At 37.0% G+C, this 9385-nt stretch overlaps 1 pseudogene; it reads left to right on the forward strand.

Moving 5' to 3' along the window:
- Window positions 1-297: 297 nt before the first annotated feature.
- On the forward strand, window positions 298-8550 carry LOC125847119 (uncharacterized; annotated as a pseudogene).
- The last annotated feature ends 835 nt before the right edge of the window (window positions 8551-9385 follow it).

A 9385-nucleotide genomic window follows, 5' to 3' on the forward strand; every position in this document is an offset into this window, starting at 1 on the left:
TCACATATTTGAAAACTAGTGTTAATAAATTCAACAAAAGTGGGACAGGAGAATTTCTTCAAATAAATAAATATTAGATTCTAAACTTAAAACATTACGGGTGAAAAAGTGAATACGAAAAAGTATTGGGGGTATCAGGGTAATTTCATAAAATAGTATGATGAAGAAAGTGTGATCCATCAGAATACTTATAAACAAAATTTCCCGCCCAAAAGTTGTAAACCATAACTGCCATTACTTTACAGTAACAAACTTTGCGGTTGAGCTTCATCAGCTTTCCAAAATCCACCATTGAAGATGAGAACTCCAATTGTAGATGTTTCTAGGGAGAAAGGAGAAGTCTCCATTGATATAAAATCCGCCATTGAAGAAGTTTCTACTCGTCTAGAAGATCCAAAATCCACCATTGAACAAGTTTCTACTCATCAAAACGATCTAAAATCCACCACTGAACAAGTTTCTACTCATCTAAAAGATCTACAATCCGCCATTGAAGAAGTTTCTACTCATCAAAAAGATCTAAACTCCGCCATTGAGGAAATTTCTACTCATCTAAAAGAATCCAATCCACCATTGAAGATGAGCACTCCATCTGAAGAGGTTTCTAGGGAGAACGAAGAAGTCTCCACTGATCTAAAATCCACTACTGAAGAAGTTTCTAGGGAGAAAGGAGAAGTCTCCACTGATCTAAAATCCGCCATTGAAGAAGTTTCTACTCGTCTAAAAGATCTGAAATCCACCATTGAAGAAGTTTCTACTAATAAAAAAAATGTAAAATCCGCCATTGAAGAAGTTTCTACTCGTGTAAAAGATTTGAAATCCACCATTGAAGAAGTTTCTACTCATCTAAAAGATCTAAAATCTACCATTGAAGAAGTTTCTACTCATCAAAAAGATCTAAAATCTGCCATTGAAGAAGCTTCTACTCTTCTAAATGAATCCAATCCATCATTGAAGGTGAGCACTCCAACTAAAGAGGTTTCTAGGGAGAAAGAAGAAATCTCTACTGATCTAAAATCCACTATTGAAGAAGTTTCTAGGGAGAAAGGAGAAGTCTCCGCTGATCTAAAATCCAACATTGAAGAAGTTTCTACTCATCTAAAAGAATCCAACTATGAGGATTGGATTTCAAATGTGACTTAACTGGTGGAATGGCTCTACGATTTTTGCGACCAGCATTTCTCGTCAAGTAAAAAATAGAGAATCTCTAACATCGAGCGTCAAATTGGTTTGTGCATCGAAGTCCTCGAATCAGTTCCTCAAGGTATGGATTATCTAGAAGAAGTAAAAAAACACATTCAATTTACTTTTTCAAGTGAGTTTTGTTGGGAATAAACCCGCAACAGAAATAATATTTGCGGTAATAAAAACAATAAAAGCGGAACACAACAATGCGGTTAATCAACAAGAATAAAAAGAGCAATAATGACACCAAGATTTTACGTGGAAACCCTCCTGAATAAGGGAAAAACCACGGTCCGAGAGGAGCAACTGATATCACTATAGTAAGGACTTTTACACTTGTAGGTCTGAGTAAAAAGCTCCAAAGACAGTACACACTTCAAAAGAAATAACCCTATTGTGATTTTTCCACCTCACTACAATATCGCTCACACTCTCTATTCTTTCCTCACAGACTAATTTCCTCTGTGATGCCTCACTTTTCTTCTCTCCTTTGTTTTTGGTGCATTTTGAGAATGAAGAAGACTCCCTTTTATAGATAACAAGTGCAATATTTTTCCAACTATGCTATAGAAGAAAAACAATCTTTTCTTCTTTGCAGCTTACCAACCTTTGAAAAAATCTGCACATGTATATCCAATATCTTCCAAATCTGCCAACCTTTTGACATTGTGAGAATTGGCAAATGGGGATGGACCCCACAATCTCCCCCTCCAGACCCATTCACCTGAAAGAGGTAGCTTTAAGTTTCTAGTTTGAGTGCATGCCGACAAGTTCTTTGCATAGCTCGAACTTGTCTCTTGATCATACCACCTTGGTCAGTATATCCGAAGGGTTTTCACTAGTAGGGATCTTCATGATATGCATAGATCCATCCTCTATCTTTTCACGAATCCAGTGATATCTCAGGTCGATATGCTTCGTCCTTGCATGATACATGGTGTTCTTGCTCAAGTCTATTGCACTTTGACTGTCACAATAGACGACATACTCTTTCTGATGCAATCCAAGTTCCTGAAGAAATTGTTTCAGCCATACCATCTCTTTGTTAGCTTCAATAGCTGCAATATATTCTGCCTCAGTTATAAAGAGTGCGACACACTTCTGCAACTTTGACTGCCATGATATAACTCTCCCTGAAAATGTAAACAAATATCCAGTAGTGGATTTTTTGTTATCGAGGTCACCTGCCATATCAACATCTGTATAGCCTTTCAAGATTGGATCAGATTCTTCAAAACACAAACAGTGTCTTGTGGTACCTCTTAGGTACCTGAGTATCCACTTAACTGCCTCCCAGTGTTCTTTTCTAGGATTTTCAAGGAATCTGCTAACAACACCAACTGCATGAGCAATATCAGGTCTTGTACACACCATTACATACATTAAACTCCCCACTGCTGAAGAATCAGGAACTTTGGTCATTCCCTCTTTCTCCTCTTTTGTTGTAGGACACATCTGTTTGCTCAACTTCATATGACTCGCAAGAGGCGTGCTAACAGGTTTAGCACTCTTCATGTTGAAACGTTCTAGTACACGTTCAATGTACTTTTCTTGAGATAGCCACAACTTTCTTTTTGTTCGTTCTCGAACAATTTTCATCCCTAGAATTTGTTGTGCCGAGCCCAAGTCCTTCATGTCAAATGACTTGGACAAATCCCTCTTCAACCTTGCAATCAAATCTTTGTCTTGTCCTACAATTAACATGTCATCCACATACAACAATAAAATAATAAAATTGTTGTCAGAAAATCTTTTGAAGTATACACATGGATCAGAATAGGTCTTTGTGTACGTTTGACTTTTCATAAAAGAGTCAAACTTTTTGTACCATTGCCTTGGTGCCTGTTTCAACCCATAAAGACTCTTATTCAATTTGCACACCGTGTGTTTCTTTCCAGATACTTCAAATCCCTCTGGTTGCTCCATATAAATCTCCTCTTCCAAATCTCCATGAAGAAATGCAGCTTTCACGTTCAATTGCCCCACTTCAAGATCTAGGCTAGCTGTTAGGCTCAAAATAGTTCGAATAAAAAGTCATTTTGACAACAGGTGAAAAAATTACATCAAAATCAATACCTTTCTTTTGTTCGAAGCCTTTTACAACCAATTGAGCTTTGTACCTGACCAAATTGCCATTTCCATCTTTCTTGAGTTTAAAGACCCACTTGCACTTAAGTGGTCTTTTGCCTTTTGGAAGTTCAACTAGCTGGTATGTATCATTTTTCTGTAGAGATTCCATCTCTTCTTGCGTGGCTTTCATCCAATGGCTCTTTTCTGGATGAGACAACATCTCTTTAAGACTTTCTGGCTCCCCTTCATCATTGATGAGGACATACTTTGAGGAAGGGTACTTGAATGACTCTACCCTTTGTCTTTCTGATCTCCTCAGAGATTGAGATTTTTCTTCTTCTTCCGAGTACTCCACTTGCTCGGTATTATCACCAAGTTGCTCCCCCTGCTCAACAATCTCATTAGGTTGCTTTTCATGTTTAACAACTTCATCGATCGTACTTTCTGCACTTATGGGATGGTTAGAAGTAAAAGGAATGGTAACAAGATTAGGGATTGTACCATTCTTTTTCTTGGCCTTCTCAGATAGATCATCAACAGTTCCAACTTCACTTTCTCGGAAAATTACATCTCTGCTTCTGATGACCTTCTTCTTTACAGGATCCCACAGTTTGTACCCAAACTCTTCATCTCCATATCCGATGAATATACAGGGAATTGATTTGTCATCTAGCTTGGTTCTCTGCTCCTTCGGTACACGTGCAAAAGCTTTGCAACCGAACACCTTTAGGTGCGAGTAAGACATCTCCTTGTTGGTCCAAACTCTCTCCGAAATGTCAAACTCCAACTGAACTGATGGACTACGATTGATAAGATAACATGCTGTTCGAACTGCTTCACCCCAGAATGACTTAGGTAATTTAGCCATTCTGAGCATGCTTCTCACGTTCTCAACAATGGTGCGATTCATTCTCTCAGCTACACCATTGTGTTGTGGGGTTCTTTTCATGTCTGATTCCATGGTTTGAACAATATTCTTCAAATTCTCTTGAAGTGTACTCACATCCATTGTCAGTTCGGAGATGTTTTAGCTTCCGATCCGTCTCTCTTTCTACCAGAGAATGAAACTTTTGAAATACTTGAAACACCTGATCTTTGGATTTCAAGATATAAACCCACAATTTTTGTGAAACATCATCAATAAAGGTAACAAAGTATTTATTACCTCCCATCGATTCTATCTCCATTGGACCACAAACATCAAAATATACCAAATCAAGTATATTCAACTTTCTTTCAGATAATGTTTGAAATGAGACTCTATGTTGCTTACCAAATAAACAGTAGTTACAAGGTTTTATCGTTGTACCTTTGCAATAGAGATGAGTGATTTTTTGGAAAGAATTTGCAATCCTTTCTCGCTCATATGAACCATTCTTCTACGCCACAAATCTGCAGAAATCTCTTCGTGAGCCGCATTTAATTCACCTTGGCATATTTCTGCATTTGTCTTGTACAACGTGCCACGAGCAACTCCTTTTGCAATCACCAATGCCCCTTTGGTGAGTCTCCATTTTTGATTTGCAAAGTAGTTCTCATATCCATCTCGGTTCAAAGCAACTCCCGAGATCAAGTTCATCCGCAAATCAGGTACATGGCACACATCTTTCAAAACTAATGTGCATTCGACATTTGTCTTTATGCAAACGTCTCCCATCCCCGCAATCTTTGAGTAACTTGTGTTACCTATTTTCACATTGCCAAAATCACCTGCTACATATTTGCAAAAAAGATCTCTTACCGGTGTGGCATGGTAAGATGCTGCTGTGTCGACCACCCATTCCGACTCTACACCTGCCAAGTGCATGCATTCCTCTTCCTCGTTTATGAGGAGAACAACATTGTCGTTATTTTGCACCATTGCAGTTGTGTTGTCATCATTCTTTTGGCCGCTGCTTTCTCCTTTGCCCCTTTTTAGATTTGGACAATCTCTTTTGAAGTGACCTGGTTGATCGTAATTGTAGCAATTTCTGGCCTTTGATTTTGATTGGACCTTGGACTTTCCACGAGCTCCGGATCTACCATAGTTACTTGAGTTCCTTTGGTAACTTCTGCTTCTACTTTCAGTGATGAGAGCCTGCCCGTGATTCTCAGGCTTTTTTCTCATCTTCTCATTAAGCAGAAGAGCTGATGTGACATCCTTCAACTCAATAGAGTCCTTACCATGTAAAATGGTTGTTGCCAAATTATCGTAGGAAGATGGCAACGAGTTTAGGAGCGCTATGGCTTTATCTTCCTCCTCAATCTTTACTCTGAGGTTTGCTAGCTGCGTGATTAGTCTATTAAGCACATTTAAATGGGACAAAAATTTGTACCTTCACCCATATGTAGGGCGTATAGCTGCTTCTTTAGGTACAATTTATTTGTCAGCGTTTTGGATATGTATAGATTTTCCAACTTTGTCCAAATGCCACATGCACTCTCTTCATTAATGATGTTATTAACCACATCATCTGTTAAGTGCAACCTGATTGCACTAGCAGCCTTTTCATCCATTTCTTCCCAATCCCCAAGTGTCATGGATTTGGGCTTTTTGGATTTACCGCCTAGTGCCTTGTGCAAACCCTGTTGGATGAGCAAGTCTCTCATCCTTCTCTGCCAGGTTGAGAAACCGCTATCACTATTGAATTTTGCTACCTCGTACTTTACTCCAGACATTTTTTTTCACTGAGTATAGTACGATAAGCTGCAAAAATATTTCTGTAAATGAGTAGAACCTGTGCTCTGATACCAATTGTTGGGAATAAACCCGCAACAGAAATAATAGTTGTAGTAATAAAAACAATAAAAGCGGAACACAACAATGCGGTTAATCAACAAGAATAAAAAGAGCAATAATGACACCAAGATTTTACGTGGAAACCCTCCAGAATAAGGGAAAACCACGATCTGAGAGAAGCAACTAATATCACTATAGTAAGGATTTTTACACTTGTAGGTTTGAGTAAAGAAATTCCAAAGACCACTACACACTTCAAAAGAAATAACCCTGTTCTGATTTTTCCACCTCACTACAATATCGCTCACACTCTCTATTTTTTCCTCACAGACTAATTTCCTCTGTGATGCCTCACTCTTCTTTTCTCTCCTTTGTTTTTGGTGCATTTTGAGAATGAAGAAGACTCCCTTTTATAGATAACAAGTGCAGTATTTTTTCAACTATGCTACAGAAGAAAAACAATATTTTCTTCTTTGCAGCTTACCAACCTTTGAAAAAATCTGCACATGTATATCCAATATCTTCCAAATCTGCCAACCTTTTGACATTGTGAGATTAGGCAAATGGGGATGTACCCCACAAGTTTAAGTGGTATGAATTCGTGCAGAGAAGAGAGAATTAAGTCATGAACGTTCAATGTTCGAGTATCTAAAAGGAAGGTTGTATAATGCAATTCCTGATGTTTACAAGGAGGAAGCAGAGCATCATCTAGGGAACGCAGTAAGTGAAAGAAGAATTACATATTTGAATTTGTGTTTGGTTTCTTTCTTACTGTTAACTTTATCTACCAGACTCAATTGAATCCGTTTCTGCTGGAAGCTTGGGATTGCCTCAGCCTCTGCATTGCCAAGAAAGGGGATTACAAAAGACCTAAAAACTGCTATAAGTTTTTCCTTAGAATGGTTATATTTTGCTGCTTCTTCAGTACTTAAGTTTTCTTTTCTCTAAACTTCAAACGCTCCCTTCATTTAATGGATTCTTCCTCTTTTATTTGATTAGGGTGGTGAAAGTGCCAGAATTTTACGTCAAATTGCACATCTTGAACTGATAAATGCACGAGGTGAATGTAATTCTTCTGTTTTTTCTCGTTAATGTACTTTGTTCCAAGGATAATCTCAAGCATTATATATATATATATATACTCTACGAAAGATATAAAATATTATCAAAGGTTATTTGCTTAAATTGCAATAGGTCAACTTTAGTTTCCATCTAGTTCTCGTCATTTGTTTTGTGTTTTAGACTCAGACTTAGCTGATTATAAAATTCGAAGTGATACAAAGGAGAAGTTAGTGTATTGCTCTACATCTGTTTTTTTTTGGATACTTCACATATTTAGGGAGTAAAGACATGCATGGCACAGAGAGATAATTTGCACACATTAAGTTGAAATTTGACATAGAAAGCAACAATATGCAAAGGAATTTTGGCAGTCTGGGATACTGATTTTTAATTGAATATGATTTCTACCATTTCCAATTTAAAATCTTCATTTAACAAATCAAAGCAAATGTATAATACATTTTTCCAGTCTCTTATCAAGTTAATAATAGTAACTCATGGAGAAAATTCAGAACATCTATACATATACTTTTTTTCTAAGTGGCTGCTGCTGATCTGTTCATCTGATTGTCTATCTACTTCATAGTTTATGAAAATCCAGCCAAGCACATTGACAAATGCATCAAATATGCCCAAAGGACACTCGTTCTGGATGACATGGATGGAGGTTGTTTATGTAAGACTCCGAACAGAAATTAGCTAAAAGAGGAACTGCTTTAATCACTTACATCTGAGATTCTCTGATATTGTGTCATAAACATACACTACAACAAAAGTAGGATTTAGCGGCAATTATTTAGTGGCAATAATAAAATTGCCACTAAATAGTATTTTAAAACCAACATTTACCGGCAATTAACCTTAAGCCACTAAAAAGTAACCCTTAATATCACTTTCCTTTTCTCTTTTATCCTCAAATTTTATTTCATTCTCAAATTCCCAAACTATTCGATCTCTCTTTCTCCATTCCATCTGAAGCATAGGGTTGATTTGAAGCTTCCTTCCATGGCTACGATGGATTTGATCTGAAGCACAAATCAATTTTTGTTTCTTTTTGCTCGATCTGAAGCACACAGCAAAAGGTAATCTCTATTTCATGCTGCTCGATCTCTCAATTTCTCAATCTCTCATTCTCGTTGGTAAGCACACAACAAGATAAACTTGGGTTTGATTTAATTATCTTCGTATAGATTTGAAGAAAACATAGCTGGAAAAACTTGTGTATATTTTGCAGATTCCGTTTTCTTCTATATTTAGCTTGAGAAAACGATGTGAAATTCTCTGTCTCAGGATCAGTAGTCGTGGTGAGGTAAATATAAAATGTTATTTGAAACTTGTTCTTGAACAGTTCACTCTAGAACCCTAATTGAGTTCTATAGTTTCCAGAGAAGAGATATGATTGTTATTGATTGAGAAAATGTATATCTGATGTTACAATTGGGAGTTCTGTTACTTATACAGATCTGACCGATGTAGTGATGCGTCTTGCTGGAGATTGTTTTCACATTAATTGATTTGCATTGGGAGTTCTGTTACTTTACAATTGTTATTGATTGAGAAAATGTATATCGTTTGATTTGCATCTCCATTGTCATTTCCTCCGTGTATAGCTAGTTTTTCAGTCTTTTAATGATTAGTTTGCTCTAGGTAGTTCTATTTTTCAGATCACTACCACAACTAAACAACTGAATCATTACAAATATCACACAATAACTCATCACTCAACAACTTTTATCTATTTCACCACCATGAAAATGACCTATATCTATTGATGAAAGTTCACTCTTACTTATCAAGGGAGTTTGAAAATTTTTTCAGTAGAGTACCTTAACATATCGAATTGGAGACCTTGGTGTTACAATATTAAAGTCACACCGACCAAGTAATGCCCTTTAAGACATTCGAGCTTGGTTCCTGGGATAGGAATGTGGAGTATCTGGTGGCGCAAATCCCTGTCAAAACAAATAGGAATAGGCAGCTAGTTGATGCAAGTCTATTTGTCTATGTATCTTAGAAAAAACAAATAAACCGATGAAGCCTTTCAACATGCCATGTAATCCAAGTGCTATAATAATACTTTGATGAACAGCAAGCAATATAGCTCTTAAAGTCCAAACATATATCTGTAGGCTTCTATAAAGTACAAAATAGTTCGGAGCAAATATGTTAACGAAAAACAAAATAAGATCACTCCTTTACAGAAAATGGCTTCTAATGATTAATCTTAAAACACCATTACCTGCCTATAGGAAAGAACATATCCCTATCTGTCCCTATTGGCAATGCAAAATCCCATAACACATCAATTACTGGCAAGGGAAAAAATGGATCTGTAGCTAATCTCATTTC

The sequence above is a fragment of the Solanum stenotomum genome, chromosome 12 (assembly GCF_019186545.1).
Source record: "Solanum stenotomum isolate F172 chromosome 12, ASM1918654v1, whole genome shotgun sequence".
In the NCBI taxonomy this organism is placed as follows: Eukaryota; Viridiplantae; Streptophyta; class Magnoliopsida; order Solanales; family Solanaceae; genus Solanum; species Solanum stenotomum.